Source organism: Lagopus leucura, unplaced genomic scaffold (assembly GCF_019238085.1).
Source record: "Lagopus leucura isolate 7727_CA_CO unplaced genomic scaffold, USGS_WTPT01 Super-Scaffold_73, whole genome shotgun sequence".
NCBI classification, from domain to species: Eukaryota; Metazoa; Chordata; class Aves; order Galliformes; family Phasianidae; genus Lagopus; species Lagopus leucura.
The window spans coordinates 23,106,221-23,129,841 of NW_024962252.1; positions in this window are offsets into that span (position 1 = coordinate 23,106,221).

The window sequence follows — 23,621 nt, forward strand, 5'->3', positions numbered from 1 at the left end:
GACAATCACTGGTCTCCCTTTGTAAACTGATGCAGTCACTTCATTGTAGAAGGCCACAGATTAGTGAAGCATGACGTATGCGTGCTGAAGCCATCCTGGCTGTCTTAGATCACCTCCTTCTTTTGCATGTGCCTTGCATTGCTTCCAGAAGTATCTGTTTCATTACCTTTCCAGGCACAGAGGTGAAGATTACTGGTGTGTAGTTTCCTGAGTCTTGCTTTCTGCCTTTAAAAATTGGAGCGATGTTTTCCTTTTTCTAGGCATCGGAGACATCATCTGATGGCCATGACTTTTGGAATGTGGTGGAAAGTGGCTTGGCCACTACATCAGCTATTTTCTTTATGGCATGCTTGGGATGTATCATCTGGCCCCACTGACATGTACATGTTCAGTCTGATCCGGTGGACTTGAATTTGCTCTTTGCTCACAGTGGAGGATTTTCAGTCCCTAACACCTGCCTAGATGTTCAGGAACGCAAGAAATGCGAAGCCTGACTGCCACTGAAGACAGAGGCAAAGAACTTGTTGAGTACCTCCACTTTCTTCATGTCTGTTGTTGTCAGTTCTCCCTTCTCATTTATCAAAGGAAGTCTTTTTTGTTGTTGTTGTTGTTGTTGTTGTTGTTGTTTTTGTTTGTGATCAATGTTCCTGTAGAATCCCTTGTTATTTTTCACATCCCCTACCACGTTCAGTTCCTGCACCCTGTCTTTCTTGATCCCACCTCAACATGTCCAGATGGCATTTCTTCCTCTTTGGAAGCTTTCAAGACCTGATTGGGTAATGATCTGAACAACAAGATCTAACCTCAGAGCTGACTATTTTTAGCAGGAGATTGAACTAGAGGCCAAATGAGGTTTCCACCCACCTGAATTATAGTGTTATTTTATGAAAACTATGCTTCCCCATTGTCAAAACAATTTTGCAGTCCTGCTGGTCTTAGCAATTTGAGGGCCTAGTCTGTAATTAAAGTAAACAATGCTCTGCTCAGTTTTATCATCCAAAATCACAAACAGCAAGCAGTATTTGACCCATCACTGTAAAAGCGTGGATTTGAAAAATCACAAGTGGTTCAGAAAATACACACTGTACTTCAGTCCAAGACTTTGCTTTTGGTTCACTTCTCTTGTGGTATTTACACTATAGTGGTTTTGTGTTTGTATTCCAATTTAACTGTAAGGGCACTTATGTGAACAGTTATTTGTTGGACCTATCCTTAAACTAGCAGGGATCTAATCTCTTAAAAAAAAAAAAAAAAAAAAAAGCGCTTCTTTATCCAAAAGTAGTATTTTGTTTATCTCTGAATCAGAGAACTGGGAATGAAAAAAGTTTAACAGTAAGTACCAGGAGAGGAAGAGAGCTTAAAGGAAAATGCTGAGAGAGTTAAGATCATCCTGCCTGAAGATACCAGATATGGTGAAACCCTGATATATGGATATATGCCCCAGCATAGCCTTGTTTTCTATAGGAGTATTTTTCCAGAGCATGAGAGCATGGAGGTAGACTTTCGGCTTTGACATATCCTTTTCCTTTGAAGTCCTCTCAACCTTCTTAATGAAATATCTGAAGTTCAAACAAGGTTTGTGCTTAAGGCACAAGATCTGGGTAGTCTGAACTTCACTTAGTCTTTGACAAATAACCCTATTACATCACTCCTTATCTACAAAACCAGGATAATCTTTGCTTTGCTGTACTTCACATATTATCTTTTCAAGATGAATTCATGTTTGAGTGAATAAAATACATCCACTAGTATTTTCCAGTATTCTCATCTGAAAAACTGAGGCCAAACAAATAGGAAACAGAGAACAGCTGTGTTAAAATGTGTAAATAATGTAAGAAAAAAAAAAAAAAAAAAAAAAAAAAAAAGTGCCAGAGTGGATTTCAAAAGTTATTAGAGTGATTTAAAATACCTGTATATTTAAAAATATAATAAATTGGATGATTACCTTTTTGTTTCTAAGTTAAGTTGCTCATGAGCTCAACATGTCTTCCACATTCATGAAAGATAGGAACATTCTGTAAGCAGAAGCTGAGGTATCCATGGGAATTCTCTTAGTAGATGACATGAAAAGAACAAATATTTCAAGATTTATAATGAAACTGTATCGATTGGAAATATGACCAATACACTACTTGCATCTGGGTATTCACTAAGGGCTATTTGTTTGTGACCTAGAGTCTCAAAAGTGTCCCTAAGAACTTTATCTCATGGCTGTCAGGTAAAGTCCCTGGTGATTGGAAAAAGGAAAATATCACTCCCATTTTTAAGAAAGATAGAAAGGAAGACCCTGGAAACTACAGACAGGTGAGTCTCACTTTGTGCCTGGGAAGATCATGAAACAGGAGTAAAAAACCCACATAATTTAGCTAATGACTTTAAAAGTCCTCGTGGAATAATGTGCAAATTGAGAATTGCATTTATTTTTAAGAATAGCTATTTGGCAACGCTGCCCCCAGCATGAGGTTTAGAGATAGATATCCTTTATGTTTCCTTCTAATCCAAGCCATTCTGTGATTCTTTGGGTAAATGCTCCTCTGATGGACTATCCTCCTGGTAAAAAAAGGTTTTCTCTGTTGCTGAAACTGAGCCCCTTTCACCCCAACTTATGCTCCCACCATGGGTCACAAAGAATAGGTTCTTTCTGTCCTCTTGTTACTCACCACACAGACCCTGAGAGCTGCTATTAGGGTCTTTAGAAGCTCTTGTCCAGGCTGAACAGGTCAAGTGTCTCCTAGAAGAGCAAATGAATCTGCTGGTGGCCTCCACTGAGCTCACTTCTGTTTATTTAAGTTTTTCCTATATTGAAGTGTTAAAAAGAAACAGCAGTGCAACAGATATAAGTAAAGGGTGATGATCTCTTCTCTTGATGAACAGGCTTTTTACCTGTTTGATACAGATCAGGATGGCTTCTTCTTTCCAGAGGTATTACTATCTCATGCTCAGCTTGCTCCCTGCCAGACCAACAGGGTTTTCCTGCAGAGCTGCTCTCCGGGCAGTCACTCCCATGTTGAGGCAGTTTGGCACTTTTTTTTTGCTGCATTTTATCATGTTGACCTATTCCTATGGCCCTATGGGTGGCGGCCTTGCCCTTCGCAACCTAATTTCTTGCTATCTACGAGCTTGCTGTTGCATTTTCAAGTAATTAGTAAGACTGTTAAACAAGACAACATAGTACCAGTCACCTCTAAGCAAAGTACAATCCATTAACTATTATCCTCTGAGCCTGATCAACAAATCAGCTTTTATAGCCATATAATTCCCTAAAGTGTTAACTGTTCATGTGCTATGAATACATTTTATTTATGCTCGTCTGTCTCAAATTCAGAGACATAACTTTTCATATTTCTATGTTTCATCTTTGTGAATTCCAAGGATGTATCTTATGAAGACTTCTGTCAACACTGTAGCTTCATTCTGTGACTAATTTGGGGAATGATGAGAAAAGAATGTTAAAATGATTTTCTCACACAAGCAATCTTCTAGTCCAACACTTCTTAAAGAAAAAAAACTTAAGTTCCTAAAATGAACAGTATTTTTTCTAAGGGGTACGTTGACACCATGCTGAGTATTATCTCAAAGTATTAATGCAGTTATTAAGGTTTTTATTTATACTGAGCTATTAAGGTGTTCTGGAATTCACTGTAAAACTTGTTTTGCTGTTGTGTTCCACTCCATGTAAGATTTTAAGCCATACACATTTTTGTTTTCTACAAAGAATCTGCTGCCAGAGAAAATAACGGAAATGTTTTACAACACTTAGATATTTTGATGGCATTTAGATTTGTGCCCTGTTTATCTTGATATTTACATACGTATTTATGTATGGGACAGTAAGCCATTTTGTTATTCTGTATGTGATGAAACAAAACAAAAATATATCACCTCTCCTGGGATATGAGTGAAAAAGTAATGTTGAGGTGTGCCTTCCTCACAGAAAACTGTAGCATGCAACATCAATCAGACAATTACCTGCTAACATTGCTAAATAAGGCCTTGTATATATTTACATATTTGTAAGAGAATAGGCTTCTTTGTTTTAGAGAAAAAAAACCCTCTTTTGTTAGAGTATGTATTTTGGTTACTTGTTGGAACAAATTCTGGCAAATATCAATAGGGCCAACTAATTGCACAGATTCCTTTAACCAGAATTAATTCTTGAGGCAGTAACTTCATGACAACCATTGTTTATATGCTGTTTTTTGACCAAATTTGCTCCATGACTGATTTATTTGTATAAACAAAATTGCATATAAATCTGTAAGAAGTCACAGTCCAAGGAAGTTGGATATAGAAGAAAGCAATGAGTTTTGTTCTTCAGAAACATAAGGACTCTCAGGAATGGTTGTCCTAGGCTGTTGAAATTCAGTGCCATACAACAATTCACATTTGGCTCTCAATTCAAATTCTTGCAATGCCAGGATTTTGTTTTTATCTTCATTGAAAAAAGTGTTCTAGTGTGACTAGACAGACTGTTCTGCACTACAGTGGTGCATACTCTAGTAACTGCTCATACAAATAGTACATACACAACCATTTTGGAAAGAATAAGCTTAACAATTAAAAAAATAGTATGTTTCATTGGTACTGTAATATTAGAAATGATCAGGCAAATATACTACTCTTTTGCTTTGTGTGCATTTGTCCTCTCAGTGCTTTTTGCTCTTGAGAATTTTTTGCTGTCAGGGTCTCTAATACTGCTCTTGACAGCTCCTTGTTGTCACTAGTGGATGACACTGTCAGTTTTCCTTGTCTTTGATACCATGTGCAGTGATTCATGTAGGTTTTTTCATACAGACATATGAACTGGTTGCTTTTATAGAAGAACAGCTGTGGTGGTTAACTTGTCCATGTCCTTTCTGCTATTTGTGACTTTTGTGCTCATGTTTATCTTGTCTCTGTCTGTCCATGGTTCTGGGCTGGTTAGGCTTGGTTCCATGGCTAAATGGGGTGGGAGCACACACATACCCATGCCCCGTGATAAGGGGAGGGGGTTAGAGAAAATTTAGGGACATGAGCCGAAAAACAAAAAGGCAGCAGTAAACTAAGGGGAAAGTTAATTTACTAAATATGATAGCAGAATGTGAGATAACACAACATAATTTGGTTGAATGAATGGCTTTGAGGATGGTGTCACACTCAGGGATTTGGACAATGTGACTTGGGACACAGCTTAAAGAAAATGAGAATACTGATGTCAGATAGGATGCAACTGACTAGAAGGGCCAAAAGTATTCTAGGGAGCAAGCTGGCTGGGCTGGTTAGCAGGGTTTTAAACTAGATAGGATGGGAGAAGGGGATGTAATGGGTAACAGAGAAGAGTGAGGGAATACTTTCACCTTGGGAAGCAGTGGTGGAAAGGCCCAGATTTGTCCTGAATGTATTAGGGAGGGCTCCTCCGAGATGACAACAAGGCCAATAGCCCAGCTGAAGTGCCTCTGTACCAATGCAGTCAGAATAGAAAATGAACTGGAGGAGTTAAAAACTGCCTCAGCGGGTGGCAGACAATCCAAGAGATTCCTGGAGTCTGTTGAGGACAACTTCCTGGTCCAAGTATTAGATGGACTGATCCAAGGTGAAACCTTACTGGACCTACTACTGACCAATGCAGAGGAGAGCAATAGAGGGGTTAAGATTGGAGGCAGCCTGGGAAAGTGTCCTTAAGGGCATCGGAACAGAACTCTGTTGGCAGTTGTCTAAGGACACACTTCTGTGAACGCAAGAGCTCTGCATCCCCCCAGCAGAAGAAACTGAGCAGAGAAATTAGGCAACAGGTGTGGCTGAACAAAGTCCTGGAGCTTAAACTGAGGGCAAAGAGAGAAATGTACAGGAAGTAGAAGCCATGGTTATGTTCAAGGCAAAGTAATATATGCTTTTTTTTTCTGGGTAGCTGCCAATTCTGCCACATGTTTTTTGAAGAGATATTTAAGAGTCAAGTTGGACTATGCTGAATTATATCAGATGACAGAATTTAGGATACAACTTCATAATTTTTTTAGAATCAAGCTTTACATTTCATAATAAATACAATATTAAGAAACAAGTTTATAGAAATAGAGCAAATTTCTTCCTACCAGTGATAATAGTTGAATAAGGCAAAGTCATAGCTAGGCCTTTGCAATTAGACAAAATGAAACATGAAGTCCTTACTGGGGAAGTTAGTTTTCTGGGCTATCAGCTCTAAGAATTGTCAAAATATCTGTGTAGTTAGCTGGAAAGGACTGGTTAGTATTGAGGACAAATTCCCAGGGTAGCTGAAGTTGTTATGTGTGTGATCAGGATTTCATCCACAGATGATATAGACAGGCAATCGATTCAAGTGATCCCTAAATGAGGAATAATAAAACTTGCTGCTGAAGAATCAATCTTCCATTATGTTATCTCATCTCTACAAAACTCAGAATGCAGAGGTAGATAGTAGCATCTCCACAAAGGAGATATCCAAGGACAATGTAGATGAATAATTCAGGGAATCCATGGTTGAAACTGACCTTGCCTTGGGGTAGAGACAGAGAATTCAACTTTCCATTTTGCCCAGATTTATTTAATTCTAGTCTTGGCTGGCAAAGATGTGGGTGACATTCAATGATGTGGTGAAGTGGGACCAAGTAAACTAAAGTAATATTTCTATGGGCACATCATATGCTAAGCCCGTCACACTCTAGTATGTGAATGTATTATGTTAATACACTTGGACTAATAGATATCTGCAAAAGAAATTTGATCACTCTTCATATCCACCTGTCATTTACCTAGCATCTTTCATATTTTTACTTACAGTTCTCTTTTTTGTCACCTCTCTTCTCTTGCTCTCCTCTCTTTCAGTATTTGGATGCACATACACACTTACTACAGTGGTGCAGTGGCTGAAGACATCTCAAATAATTCTATCAGGGAAAGCTATAACAGTGTTTGGCTCAGTCCTATCTTATCACAGGTAGTGTGTTTCACGTGTGTTATGAAAACAGTACAAAAGCAGAGCTGATGCAGTTTAAATGTGCTCCAGCACTATTAGAGAAGTATCAGAAATCATAACTAGGGATAAAATTTACATTTTTTTTATATCTGAAGTAAAATAGTTGTTCCTGTGAACGTGTTATTACAACTGCAGCCTCCATTCTTCCTTTTAGTATGTCTCCTATTTTGCAGAATGAGAAACACCAATGCTTTTTTCAGGTATCAAATAAGATTGAAGATTTCTGAGTTCTCTGAATGTCATCCTGTTTATTGAGACTCTAATGATTGTTCTGTCCATTTTCAAAAGAAAGATGGGGATTAATGTTTATTCACTGAAACAGCTGAGTGTATTTTCACACGCAAAATAGAATTTTATTATTGCAGTATTTAATGCTGGTAGGATATAATACATTGTCTGTGAGAGCAACAACATTGAATGAAACTATTTTCTCTCTGGAAAATACTTGCAGAATTAAAATGTTTCTTAATCTGAGTATGAAGAACACAAGGGTCTCACATCACTCAGAAAACTCATTATATTACAACAAGTAACATAACACTGCACTAATAGTAGACCCTACAGAGAAGCATGCTGGGAAGAACTGTTTTAAAAATTATGCTGACCGTGTTAAAGTGCTGACCTTAAATATATGACTGCAAAGGCAAACTTTCTGAGTATAGATAAAACTGACAACTTTGCCAAGAGAAAGTCCACTTATTGCAGTGTAAGTTTACTTGACATATTAAAAAATAAAAAAATAAAGAAGGCTATACACTCTTGCTGTATCTATTATTTAATACACGTTTTTTAAAAGGTAATTGAGGTAATTTCTGGAATCTTATAAGACTGGAGATTACAGTATTCATTTTATAGATCAATAAATTAAGACAAAACTTGGTTAAATGACTCATAGACTTGCAGACTGAGTTAAGAGAGTGTTCATGGAATCTCCATCTATAGGTTTTATTGAATTAAAATATAAACAAATAAAAAACATTAATGCGTAATTTAATGCTATGTGCTCAGTGTTTTACATTTATAGTTATTTTCAGTAATATTTCCTAGTAAAATTAAGTTTCTTGCTCGGCAAAGCCCCCGAAGAATACTGTGCCAACTATCTTGCAGACTTTTCCATTGAAAAGTCCAGAAAAATGTGACATACTTTTTCAATAACTCTCAATAATACTTTCTCAAGTATCCATGCATTTGGGTCTGTAAATGCCATTTTCTTCTCACCAAAACTGAAGTTATACTGAAATACAAAATCAATCTTTTTTGAACTGACATCAGTAAGAGATAAAATCATTTACATTGCTTCTGAGTACTTGATACACGCAAAGAAAAGTTAGTACTGAACCACCACTGCTCATCAGTTCTGGGGTTTGTCCTGTTTAATGTCCAACTCACAAAAGCTTGAGGCAGTCTTCTTGAAGGCTACTATGTTGGAAAATTGACAGCTGCACCTAATGTTAAGTTTTTGTGAACACTTTTAAAAGTAAACTGAAAATAAACATGAACTAGCATCATTTTGCCTCCTTGAGCTTAGATAAAACAATGAGTTCTAATAGGCTAGGTTTCTCATTTCTTTTTTCTCTTCAGAATGATAAGCACATAAGCATTTAATTGTGCCTTTGTCTGTCATGGAGGAGATGTAGTATCCCTTCTTTGGCTGAAGTTTTTTAGGGCAGTCCTCTTGGTTGTTTTTTTTCAGTCCCTTAACACTGCTCATTTGATTTTTAAAATCTTTCTGAACAAGCTATATTTCCTGTAATTGTGCATTTCTGTGGATCTCCTCTGTGTTATTCTCTCTTTATTGCTGAATGACGGTCGTAGACTTGGTTTTATGTTCTCTGAAGAGAACTGCAGCTATGGTATTGCAGATAGTCAGGCATAACACAGCATCATCCTTCACATGTCTTCATTCTTCTTGTATGAGCTGCAGATAATGATTATTTTCTCTAGGACAGCTTGACACTGTGAGTCATCATCTAATTTGCAATCTGCCACCGCTTGTCTAGGTGTGGTGTATCTAGATTTTTCACCTGTTTGTCTTGTCCCTGCTTTAAAGCTGTTCTTAAAGGACATCAAGTAATTACATTCGTCAGTAAAGAAGCAGAGCTCTGAACATGCTGGAGGCAACCTTCACTTGGAGAGCAGCACAGACAGTACTGTAAGTAGTTAGAGTAATGCAGGGTTGTACGCCTTCTCTTGAGTGGCCTGAAATTTTCAGTGTTTGAAACCAATGTAAATAAACAGTGTACAATTTGGATTTTACTAGCTGATCATTTTATTGCTCAAATCCTTGTTAGATGCTAATCATATTATTAAAGAACAGCCCTTGGTTGTTTTGTAAAGAGTGTAGTAATCTCACTAGGATTTCCTGCTTATCACTGCTAAAACACACAAACATTTTAAACATAAAACTTGGGAATTCATGATATTTTGAAATCCAAACTTTGAAAAAGTGTAACAGCCTTGAGAAATGGGCTTTTCTGCCTGTTTGATTTCAATCATAATGTGGTAGGGGCTGAAAGTGTTGCAGACCTTTCATATGCTTGTCAGGTAGAGATTAGATATTTTTGCCATCAATTAGATGCTCTTATGTTTTTTACATTAAGTTGCTGCCTTATTCTTCTTGAAAGTACCAGCTTGCTGCTAAAACCCAGGGTTGTCAAATGTGGTTACTTCAAAGAGAATTATTTTTCACTTTACCAAGATTAATTGGGGCCACCTAAAGTTTAAGTTGTTTAGTGAAAAAAAGGAAAAAATTATTCATCAGTAATCACAATGTCTTCCATATGGAAAAGCATGGTTCTACAGATCTTAACACAAATTGCTGAGTTTGAGTAGTGTGGAAAAAGAAAGAGGCCGGGTGCAGTGTCAGTCTCTCTCTCTCTCTTTTTTTTTTTTTTGTATATGACTGTTATATATGACTGTTTTCCATAACCAGTCCCAGTAGCTTAATACAGCTTCACACTGGGATGCTGACTGTAAACTAAAATTTCTCTGGTATGTGGTCATGGTTCAGATCAAATAGCTTTCCACCTGGAAAACAGTCTTTGAATGGTTTGTTTCTTAACTTCCCAAACAGTTCCATGTTGCAGAAAGACTGTCCCTCATCTTCCCTGGCCAGCCAAATTCTGTGAAAGAACCCACGGGGTTTTTAGTCCTTTTGCTTACATTTCCTACAGAAAAATGTGTTTACTTTCAAGAAAGCAGATTCATGGAAGAAAATCCCAGCTGTGCATACTGACCTATACTGTTATTTCCAAGTAAAACATAGTATTTTGGATATTTATTCATCACAGAACATAACATAAAACTGAACTTTTCTGAAGTAAGTGAAAGATCTTTTTCCACAGGAAACAGTGACCATAGGAAGTGTTTAGTTCTATAATTACAAATAAGACCATATTGTGGTTTTTTTTCTCAGCTCCAGATCCTACAGGAAAATAAAATGTTTTCCACATAGTACAATGAAGATCCAGTGTCAGACATATTGAACTTCATTTTTTTATGGGAACATACTCCAATTTCCCATTAATTGCTACATTTCTATCATGCAGACTTATCTTTTTTCCAAGAGCAAGATAAGAAATAACTTCAAAAATCCATAGAAGAGTGATACATTCCTCCTTGAATAGCTGTTTTCCTCTATAAAAAAATATTCTTTAGTTGGAAGGAGGATTGAATTTTCACGAGAATGAATTTTTTTTCTTATATGTAACATTTGTTGTTTGAAACACAATTATTACATATATTGCTTGTTTTCCACACAGAGACAGACCTATATCTCTAAAGTTCAATGGAAATGTTATTTTTTATATCTGTGTTTACAAGTCTGTTTCTTCTACAAATCACGAAGTTAGTGCTGCCAAGTACTTCCTTTATTAGACCACTTGGTATTTTGTTGCTGTTAGCCTTGAAAACCCAAACTGAATGGAATTGAAATTGCTCCAGGTTGAATATTAAAAAGAAAAAAAGAAAAAAAAGGCATACATATGGGACCTGTGCAAGACATAAACAAACTTGTCAAACAGGCTGAATCTATAATCTGAGATAAGAGGCAAGGACAGAGATTGTAGTTGAAAGTGGGAAAACACATTGTGTTTTGTGTTTGGGAAATGTGTTTTTTTTTCTTGTGTTTAACATTTATGAAAGTACATCATTAATTTCTGAGTTTCACAGTTTGAGAAAGAAACTGATAAAGATGGATAGGAATCTGGAATACATAATGCATGAGAATTTGCTTTGCCTGGACCATCTACCCAAAAAAGTTCTATATTTTCCATTTATGAATGCATTGAGGTTCTAACGGGACACTGTCTTGCTCAATCTGATAAGATCATGAACCCAAGCCTGATTTGAACCTTTTGTTGACAGTCCATGGTTCTTGTCCAACTTATCATGATATAATCATAGAGTATGTGGTAGAGTGGTAGAGTGGAAGAATATCCAGAGTTGGAAGGCACCCACAAAGATCACCAAGTCCAACTTATGCCTCCATACAGATCTTCTTAAAAATTAAACCTAGGGAGACTGTTCCAGTGCCTGACAACCCCTGGTGAAGAAAACCCACCTGACCCTCCCCTGACACAGCTCCATATCATTCCCTTGGGCTCTGTCACTGTCACAAAGAGCAGAACTCTGCACTCCTTGTGATGAGCTACAGGCCTCCCCTCAGCCTCCTCACTGAGGTCCTGGAGTGTGTCCTGGGAAGGGCAACAAAACTGTCAAGGGGACTGGAGCACAACTACTATGGGGTGCAGCTGAGGGAACTGGGATTGTTCAGTCTGGAGTAGAGGAGGCTCCGGTGGGATTTTAGCTCTTTACAGCTTATAGCTCTCTACAGCTACTTGAAAGAAGGTTATGGTGAGGTTGGGACTAGCCTCTTCTCCTGGGAACTAGTGACAGGACAAGACAAAATAGCCTCAGGTTGCACCAGGGGAGGTTCAGGTTGGATATTAGGAAAAAATTCATCTCCAAAAGAGTGGTCAGACACTAGAATGGGCTGCCCAGGGAGGTGGTGGAATCATGCTGCATCCACAACTTCTTTGGGCAACCTGTTCCAGTGCTTCAACACCCTCTGATTGAAAATATGGTGCAGTTGGAGTGGCTAAAAGGTAAGTACAGATTTGGTAGAAAAAAATGTCTCAGAAAGCAGTTATCATTGTCATACTGAGAAAGATGAGATCATACTTAGAGACAATTGATAGCATAGAAGAGGAAAATAGATATCAAGGTTTGCAATGAAATTGAAAAGTTACTTTTTAATCATGACATTGTAAAGTTTCATCCTTATAATTGCAAGATACTATTTATAATTGCAAAATACTATCTTTTTTTTTTTTTTTTTTTTTTTAATCTAGGAGTGTAGAAATATGCCATAGGAAAAAATAATGTTTAGACCAGAAAAATGTGGATATCTATCACTTCTTTTTTCTCTTATTTATTAGATTTTATTAAAATGTTTGTTGAACTTACAGATTTTTGCAGAATTATGTGCAAATGAAAGAAGAGAAACCTTAATGTATGAAATCGTCCTTAAAATGTCATTGGAAAAAAAAAAAAAGCCAAAAACATGTTTATAGCTTCTACTGTTTGAGGATGCATTAAGGCAAAACATGATCCACAAGAAAATTATGTAATAATTTATGATCATTGTCTGTGTAATCATTTTTAATATGGTAAAAATGGCATATCTTATCGGGACTCGGGCACATTTGTAATAAAAGAGAAGAAAAAAGTGTTGTTTTTCCCTAGAAAATGAAAGGAAATATGTACTGTGGTAAGCAAAATTATTCACTCCTGATGGGATGTGTAGACATCTGCATTTCATTAGGAATGAAAGCCACTGGCAGAAGTGTTTAAGGGGAACCTTCTTTCCAAACAAATATTGCAACAAGATATATTCATACCCTGACCCTTTTCTGACAGGACCACAAAAGAAGTATGAAGAGCCTGTTTTACAGTTCCATACTGTTTTCATATAGTGTCTTATGTATTGAAAGACCAAGAAGACATGGGTACTGAGAGAAGATATAAAATGAAATTCTATTTCCTGCCTATAACTTTAAAATACTTTGCAATATAATGTCCTTAAAGCTAGGAAAGAAAAAATGCCCCTCCTATCTCCTCAAAACAAACAAAACTGCTACACAGTTGGCAGAAAATTCAAGTGGTTTTCATAACAATATTGATCTACTTTAACAACATTACTTTAAAGATGTATCTCAAGTGTGTTTAATCTTACTGAACTCAAGCCATGTAGAAGTTAAAGCTTCAGAAGCAGCTGGTCATCTAGGATCCTGCCGTGACCATTCCATCTTGATATTTGAGCATGTGAGATTTCTCCTTTAAGTAGGAACCATGTTGAATTAGTATTTGAATCATGAGACATATACTGAAAATCCCAGAGCTTGAGATAACTAGGGAATAAAATTTTTTTCAGTAAAGGCTATCTAAAATTAGGAGTGCTAAATCTGAAATAGCATGTAAGTTTTTGTTATATAGACCTGCTTTCCTTCAACTTTCTCCCTGATCTTTGCAATCTTGTACTTCATTGCTTTCAGTAGCATGGTGGGAAAAAATGATGAATGTTCTGTGATAGCTATGTTTTGCTTTTAGTTTCTTTTCCCCCCTCAGGCATAATTTCAACAGTATTCACATACCATTTGGAAGATAGTTTATTGGTTGAATGTCTTCTTCCTATCTATACATACTGTTAATTTCACCAAACTTACTCTGTAAGTTACAGTTACTATTAGAAACATCTATACAGAACCACATGTATTTCATTATGAATCATAGAAGCAGAATCACCTAAGTTAAAGACCTTCAAGATCACCAGATCCAACCATCCACCTAACACTGCCCTATGTGTCACATCCACACATCTCTTAAATAGCTCCAGGGATGGTGACTCCACCATTGCTCTGAGCAACTGCTCTAGTCCTTGAGTGCTTGCTTGATCATACTCTGAATTTTTTTTAGTCATATCCAACCTAAGCCTCCCCTGGTGCAATTTGAGGCTTTGCCTTGTGCTCTGTCACAGAGTAAAACAAACTTACACGCTAAAATCAGAGTGCACCTGCCTTTATTTTATTTTTAATATTTATTTATTTCAAGAAACAGCCAGCTGGGACTTTTCCTTACAAACCAGCATGGGGCAGTGTTATCCAAGCAAACTCAGGCTGCATCTGCTGGCACATACATCAGCACCAGTTTTTGCAAGGTTTAGAGATATCACCTGAACAAATTTGGAATCTCTTGGGACCATCTGGCTTTGACAAATACAGCTGAATAAAGAGTAAAAAATAATTGTCAGCAACTGTATTAATTTTATGTTTTGTGTTATTTGTTTTAGGAAGCACAGGTATCCCCGATGGTGATTACTATCTTGTCCAGTAACTGAGGATCAGGAAAAAGTAAAGCTAATTCTGTTCAAACTCATTAAAAAGGTAATGTGGGAAGTACAGAAGGAGGGCAAAACCAGTGAAAAGACATGATGCTGCTGAGCAAGAGTAAGTCACAGACACAGTAGATTAACAGTCTGATTTTACCAGGTTAGTATGAAAGCTCTCTTCAGAGAAGAGACCTTTGGCGATAAATGACAAGATTTTTAAAGGGAGCAAAGAAGATGTATGAGGAGAATTTTAAATGCATGAGTGTGCCCAGCTCTTGCTGCTCATTTATACTAGGGATCTATCTAAATATAACTTAATTCAGTCCCTGACTTCAGAAAAATCTTATTTCATTATTAGCAGATATTAGTTAAGAGCTGAGTTTAACTTATTACTGCATCTGTATTGACTTTACAAGAAATATTCCTTTCACAAGAATACATCTCCTTGAAAAACAGCTACCTAAATCCTGTTTAAAATCTCTATGGACATACAGGCATTGATTTTAGACACTTGCCATAATACTCATGACAATCAGAATAACAGCAAAACTGTTAGGAAATGCTTTTATTAAGCCTTTTTTTGCCTTCTCATGCAGTAGGTGCACAGTGAGTTGTTCATCTGTAACATACAGACAATCAATCAGACTTAGACTACCTTAGGAAAGAATGTGACACACAAATACAAATTTTTCAGCACCTCTGTGAACATGCTAAAATACACAGCTAAGGACTGATATTTGGATGGAATAAGAGTTACCACTTCACAATCACTGCCAATCACAGGGATACAGCAGCAGCAGCAGAAGCATTCTCTGTTGGTGATGAGAAGGAGTTCCTAACCCTCCTGCAAGCCTGCTAGAAGACACTGGTAGAACAGAAGTTATCCTCCACAGGGATTGTATAGCCTCTTATCTGAATAATAGTAAAAACACTTGCAAAATAAGGCTTCTCTGTTGCTTTATTTGACTGCTGTTCCAAGTTTTCTTCACATCTTTTGTTAAGTCAGAATCTGTTGAGTCCACATTTATGTTTCTATAGGCACAATGTGGTCTGTGTCTTGGGAGGGTCTCTAAGAGATTTGTTATAACGCATCGTTATAAAGGTAAATTGAACGTTAGGGCTTGAATCTATTACTGCTCAGGAGTAGAAGATACAGATTTATGATGTGTTTAATTATTAACCATTGCAATTCTTAACTTTCTTACTGAAATTTCTTCTGAATGTGGATGTGTCAAGTTTTTTTTACTCAACATAATAACAACTGTAGAAGAAAAAAACTGCGATAGGTTGAATTATGTACAGCTGTTATGTTCCAAGTAAAATCACTCAGAAGTGTGAAATAATCTTCGTTATTTAGTTACACATATTAAAATTGAGAGGAAACATAAACATATTTCTCTGTCACAAAAGGAAGAAGGCTAAACAGCACTAAGGACCCTTCTTTCTTTTATCACTTTCACGTTCTTCTTGCCTTTTATGACTGGATTCTACTCTCACTGAGGACTTCAGTGTCATGTGTTTGCTTCTAGCAGCTCTAACAAAAAAATAAGACTTTTGTAGAAATTGAATGCTAAATTTGGACTGTCAGGTATGTCATCACATTTCATTTATCATACATGAAGAAGGCTGTGTTTGCCCAGATGATCTGATAGTAGACTTACGACACTACTGATTTGCAGACTGCCGACAAATGGACAAGTTGGCAAAACAATACAATCACAGAAGAAAAAAAATATCTATGCCAATCCTATTTCAAACAAACAGTGGATATTACTGCTGGGTCTGTTTTAATTCTTAAAAATTAAACAGCAATGAAAAGTTAGGAAAACTGAGTTATTGAAATTGACACCAAAACATATTTAGCATGACTTTCTTGTAAAAAAAATAATAACAAGGTTATTCATTCAAACTATAATTTTAAAAGACATTTACAAATAGGAATGGAAAATAAATACTTTTTAATAATAGCCAGCTTCCTGTGATATAATATCCCTGAGATGGAGTTATTTGACTCTGAGAGCAAGTACACTGTGGAGAGACAAAATTAAATTTAAATATTTTGAGAAGAAAGTAAGAGATGAGTTTTGAGAATAGGAAAAAATGACTTCAGATTTAACAGTACGTTTTCTATAGTTTGATACAGAACGCAGAAAAACAGATGCTTTGTCTTGTTCTGTCCCAAAATCAAACAGCAATGTTAATATTTAATTCCCATGAACAAAACTGTGCAAAAAGCACTTGTATAATGTAATATAGTTATATTCTGAACATATTCACCTCATCTTTTTGGTAGATTGCTACACTTTTAAAAGCAATTTTATTTATTTTTCTGGAGTGGGTGTTATGGTGTCAGGAGGACATGAAATAATTTAACGTCCTTGTTAAATGTCTTGAAAATTCTTCAGACAGAATTCTTCACAGAAATTAAACGGAGGTAAGCTTTTGAAAAAGAACTTCCTAAATTAAAAGCAAGGGTGTATGGGAAGAACACAAGTCAGAACAGTGAAGAGATGCAACAAAACCCATCCTAACCTGAACTCCCTGAGGAACTAGAGCCTGACAAATTTGCACTGGTGGTTTGAACACAGCAGAGTTTATGGAACAACAACAACAACAAAAGCCCAGAACGATAAGATTCCAGCCTAATGAAACAGGCAATGAAAAAAAAGGGGGAGGGGAGGCAGGGAAGAGAGGGAGAGAGACTATGAGAGTACATTGTCAGGGAGGAAAATTTATAGATCAGTCTTCCAGGTTGGATCAGTTGTGCCATGTCTGTGGTACACATTTTCAGCTGAGACTGAATTACTTTTGCAGAATTGCCCTGGACAATCCATTTGTTTAAAAGTACAAAGTCTTAAGTGTTCTTTAGAAGAATGAACAGACAGTGCAATTTGAAGGAATGTTATTTATAAATGCACTTGTCTGGACCCAGTGCTCCAGTCTTTAGTCCCAGTGAGTTGTTCTTAAGTGTTGCATTGACGTTATACCTGGAAACCTCTGGTGAAGAGGCAGCTACCTTATTTAAGGAGAAACCTTGGGTAAAACTGGATGTATGATCATCATATTGTCAGTTGGTCTTTCTTGCCCATGGAGAGGAATGGCTGTTTCAAAAACCAGGGCTTACTCATTGATCTTCTATTACCTTCTACCTTCTCCTTGCCCTGCGGACCTGGTGGAAGCTTCAGTTTTAAACTTCCTTAATGATATTTAATAAGTATCATCAAATCACAAACACTGAACTTTTGAAAATACGGAAGTTAGAATCAGAAGGGACACAAATCAGAGCAAAATGTAAAAAATCTTTCTCCTTGGTCTCGTACTCCCCACTTTCAATTTCGTTCTCCATCCACAACCATTAGCATCTTCCTGAATTGCAGTGAACTCTTACCAGTCTCTGTGGTTCCCTCAGACATCTCTTGCAGCTCTTCTGAAGCCTGACTGTGTGTCAGCTTGCTACCCAGGATCTGCTTGTGTTGATGATTTCAGTTTGCTGAGTTCTTCCACCACCAGCTCTCCCTGCCTTCTGGAGAGGCTCCCTGGACATGATTGTTGGCTCCCAGGGAAGGGCTAACCTGTTTCCCCATAGAAGGCTCTACATCAACCAGCCAGCAGCACCATTTTAAAAGGATATAAGCACTATAAAAGAATAAGTCCATGCATGTAACAAATAGCATTACTATTACTACTTTAATCTCCCATGACTTTCCCAAGTCTCATTTCAAATCACCTAATATGAAATGAAAGTATATTAAGCAAAATTGATGACAGATGACTGCAGTATGAGGTTATAACAATGCTATCACTAGCCAAAAAAAAAAAAAGGATTTATTAGAGGTCAGTGGAAAATGTCTTTTAATCAAAATCAAGACAAGAAAAATCTCCCTCTGGACCTCTAGGTTAGATCCAAACTTCAAAATCTTTTAAATAAAAGTGCTCCCAACCTGGATAAAAATTAGCAAGTCTCTAGGAAAGAGAAGAGGGATTCACTTTGTCATTCCAACCTGTATAAGAGCACACACAGTTCAGAAAATAGGTATTTCAACATAGTGGTGCAGGAAAGGGGCTGAGCAGTGACCATACGCATGCAAAAAAAAAAGTTTGTCAAATCCAATTAATATTTCTAATTTCTTGAGAAATTAACAACCTTCTCACTAATTCAACTATAGTTGTCATCCTTAGGAGGATAAAACATGATTAATAGAGTGGAAAATTCTGGTGCCTTATGTTTTCATACTTAGAAAGCTTCTCATAATGTAATACTGCTTCTTTTCTTTCATGTCCACTGAGGGGACATGAATCATTAACTTTCTCTGCATCATTATTGGAGATTTTTTTTTATAATTTTATTATTTTTTTTTAATTTCATTACATAAAGCAACCTTGGTTCATGCAATCTAATTTGAACATCATTTTCATTTCTAGTTTGCTGATCATTTGTCATTTGTAAAGTTTGTTCTCTGGACTCTTCACAGCCTGTTCAAATTCTTAAAGTCTTTAGAAGTATATTTCTGTAACTCTCAAAAATAGTATACTAGATGATGGCAGTTCATCACAGAGGCAAAACTCAAAACTGTTGTATAAGATTGGTCAAAAATGAGGTCTGAAAACAAATCTTCCTCTTGTCACTTGTGTTCTGGCAGGACAGAGATTTTCCTAAAGATTTATTTCCTTCTCTGCAGGCCCACAAATTTCAATGATTCTATTCTTTTCTCTGTAACTCCCCCAGGGGTTAGTATTAGTGGAGCTGCGGGCCTGCTGATTGATCAGGCCAGTAAGAACATCCACACATCAGGATCTTTTTTCTAAAACAAAATGTTGTTTTTCATTACATATATAGGACTACCTGTATAGAATTCCACTTGTTTTTGATGTTTTTTTTTTCATATATGTAAATCTGGCTAGTAAAACCCCAAATTAGTAGAAAGGAGTGGTCAGACTGATGGTGGAACAGAAATATGTACAGACACAACTAGTTGCCATGTGCATATTAAGCTCATCTGTTCTGTTTCGTGTCTGGCATTCTTTTAGTGTTAAAGTACATCTCACTATTTTGCTCTCAATCTCAACAACCAGAAGTTTTATTTTAAACTCTTCCCTCAAAGAGGGTACACTGGGTGCATAGAATACACATTTTTTTAACCTAAACTAGAAAGCAGCATCTTGTAATTTTAACGACCACTAAGACATGTTATCTATTTTCAGTAAGACTACCAACATCTAACAAAATGTATCTGTTCTGCTTTCAAACAAATTAAATGATTTTTTTCTTCATTTTTTTTCAGTCTTCCCTAACCTTGCACTGATTTTGAATGTTATCTAATTATGTTTTGATTTTTAATAGAAATATGCATGTTCTGCTTCTCTTTTTTTCTGTCACACTAGACAGAAGTCATAAAATTGAACAGAAATTCCCAGTGACAGAAATTCCCATCAATAAGGAAAGAGAAATCCTATGCTCATAAAAGCTGGTTGTTAACTAAAGGTACAAAAGGTTGCTACTCAAAGGATTAAAACTCTGGACTATAAATGTTGATAATTTCCAATCAGTCGAAGTCTAGAGTTACACATTCAATCTTGTGTCTAGAGTATAGCACTTCTACTTGACAAGAGAATTTTTCTCAATTGAAATAGAAAAGCTTCACAGATATAACTGAGGAAACCTGAGATAAACCGGAATGTGAAAAAGGGCTGAATTATTGCCCAGTAATGTAAGAATCCATTATGAAAGGGATCAAACTCAGACACTTTAAATGAAAAGAGCAGTTTATGATTCTTTTCTGTGATTAGAAAACTAAAGAGCAGGCAATGTCATAATGCAAATATTTTTTTATTGCATAGCAAATGCTATAAGGTCATAAACGTACACTTTCTCTTCACGCTTCTATTTAGATTCCACTTCTCATCTTGAAAATTTGGAAATCCATTTTAAAGAACAATTAAAAGGTTTCTTTATGCTAAAAAAAAATGAGAAATACAACATAGGCTTACTCTAGGCAGCCAAGTTATTTCCTCTTAAGGACAGAAAGCAAAAATGGGTGCATTGAAAGGTAACATTCTCATGACAAACAAACAACTTGTTACTTTCTTGTGTAAAAATATATGATGGAACTCTGATCAAAGAAAAATTCATAGTGACAGCAAATAGAACACATGCAAAGGTATATTACCTTTGATAGGAAATCTTGGCAGTATTTATTTATGTTATAATATACTATGACATGGGTAAGAAATAGTTCACATTTGATGAATTCCAAGGTGAATGATTGGCTTATGAGCAAGCTGAAGATACACCAAGGAAACTTGCAATGTTTATATTACATGTTGGCCTTTATTCTGTCTCCATTATTTTAATATTTATATATGCTATTTCCAAGTGTATTTCACCTGTCTCAAATGTCTTGAGAAATGCTTCCAGTTATTATTTTAAATTCCAAAGAATGGAAATGGCAAAGTGACCATTTATATTCTGGAGATTTACGGACTCATTCTGAAAATATCTCTTTTGGGGGATCAGATGGGACAATAGCTGAAAGAAAAAGCCTAGTTAATTATCTTCCTATGAAAGCATCTTGCAGAATTGAGGTACACTGTAAATGAAACCCAAAAATACCTCTGGACCAGAAAATTTCTTACCTGCAGATTTTTGAAGATGTAAAAATAGATAATTTCATTACATTCTACAAAGTGAGAAATGTGAGACGTTGCAGGAGAGGCTGAAATGATATGCTGATTGTAACACAGAGATGGTGAGCTCCATGGGGACAGCATTTGGGTTAAAGAGAGAGAGGTGGGTACGATCTTATAAACATCACTCTTGTGGAAAAGGAATGCAGAACTGTAGGCAACCCTAACCTCCTGGAGCAAGCAGTGGAGGTTCAGTAGAAAAGCATCCCTGTTTGCTGGATAACCAGTATGGGTCTCATTGAATCCTGGTTATGGTTCAGGAGAGTCTCTAGTCTTGGTGGCAGGTACGAAGACCATCCTCTCTCACAGCGAGATATTTTCTCTGATAGTGGTTCAGCAGCAGGGTGTTGGTTTCTGCTAGCCATTGTATGACATGGGATACTTGGATATCTTAGCCTGAGTAATACGCTTATTCTTATATTTATATTATGTAATACATTTGTTTATGCATAACTAATCTGAAATGTACTGAGTACATATACAAATACATTCTGTCTTCGTGAAGATATAAATAGACAAACCTTCACAATGTATACATTGGTATAGTTCCACCAAGTCTGTGAATTTACACCTGATTAAAATAAACTCTGGGTATTCAATTTTTTATCGAAAGCAGTAGAAAATGTATACAGAATTCTCCTATAAAATGCAAATGTAAAAATTAGTTTTTTGGTATCTGTTTTTATGACTTACTAGTCTTAAACATAAGATAGCTGATTGAAATATTCAGATTTCATAAGAGCAGAGCATGAGTCATTTCGGGTAAGATTCAAGAAGCACAAAACAATTAATTTAAAACAACAAATTAAATTTCTGTTACTTATTGTGAGAAGACCCATGTGAAGTGTGTTTAATGAAATGTGGATATTGTTATGAACTTGGCCCATATTTGTTATGACTTGGCCCATATTTGTTAATGTGTAAGAATAATATTGAATTCCAGTTGAATTAACATAAGGCAGTTTGTAGTTAAAAATGAGAAAACGTGCAAATTCACTTTGAAATTTTTGTCCTGATAGTTCACTACCCAGAATTAAAGTTCTGAGATATAAGATATATAAACTAGTTGCATGAAATTAGCCCAACTTAACAACTTGCATCCAAAATCGTTCATCTTTGAGAGTTGTTCAGCTGTACAGATGTTTAAGTCTCAGTCTGAAATAACAACCACTTTTCCTTTGATATGTGACAGATTTAAAATCAGAATGGAGCTCATCTTAAATTTAAACATAATTTGTTTCATGCATGCTTTCTTGTGATTTGAACAAAAAATTAAATGTTTCTACGAACAGCTACATTTATGAGAATTCTGCACATCTGAATGCAAAACTCTCAGTAAGTATGTAAGACTTTGGCATTTATAAACATCCAAATTAAATATCCGCCTTCCTGAAATGACTACTGTGCTCTGTTGTAGTATATGAATCAGAACATTTCCAAGAAATGGTAGTAGTGTTCTTGGAAATACAAGAATTTGGACCAAATACAGATTTGTGAGATGTTGTCAGAGGAAAGCCAAGGGAGTGAAAGGAATGAAGCCAAGAGACTGCTGTGGGCAGTGGTCCACTCAACCAACAAAAGAACTAAAAAGTTTAGTCTTTAAGTATTACTTAGAACTCCAAGACTTACATATATCTTTCAGTTCTTAGACCTTTGCTATTCTGTGACCAGCAGAGAAATACCTTCACTCCTGGATTCATGAGAAAATTATAAAATAGCTAAACACACAAACAATTGAGAGAGACATGCTAACTGAAAGTGTTTAAGGTTGTCTTCTTCAGTTACGGCCGGCTATGAGCCACAACAGGAAAGAAAAATTTAGTCTGTTTGGAGAAAATTTTTTTTCAAGAAGTTGTAATTGGTGCGTGGAAAATATAAAAAGACAGTTTCATATACTTAAAACAATTAAAATGTTACCGGATTGTAGAAAATATCCATAACTGGACATAAGCATTTTTCTTAAAAAAACAAACTTCTAGCTCTATGACATTTGTACTTGTCTTTGGACATTTTAACATTATTGAGGAAATGAAGATGTCTCAATTGTTGTTCCTTTTGTTTAAGGCAGGACTAGCTACACAAAATTATAATTAGCTCTTCAGTAAGACAAAATTATAGTTAACTCTTCAGTAAGACAGATCAGCTATTCTTTTCCAAGCTTTTATATAAGAAGTTATCTGGGGGAGGCTTACCGCAGAGTAGGCAGCCGGTGAACAAAATCAGTCTCCATATGAACATGTTGGTTGATGTCCCCCTCCCCCCCCATTAAACACATGCAGCAAATATGTTGTTTGTAACCACTAATGGATTTGGTGTTCTCATTCAGATTGTTTCTGAATTTGAAAGACAAGAGTTAATAGAGTTTTTTCCCCCGAGTCTTCATGCAGTCTGTATATGTAACTATTTCAAGGGCAAAAATTTCCTGTTTTTCAAAGGCAATCTTGACATTGAAGCTAATTTGAAATCTGAATATAAGTAAACTACATGCAAGTTATTTTTACATTCAGCCTTATTTTACTTATATTAATGTGCAATCTTCTGGAAACAGCTATTAATATTTTATGTAGAAATATGTTC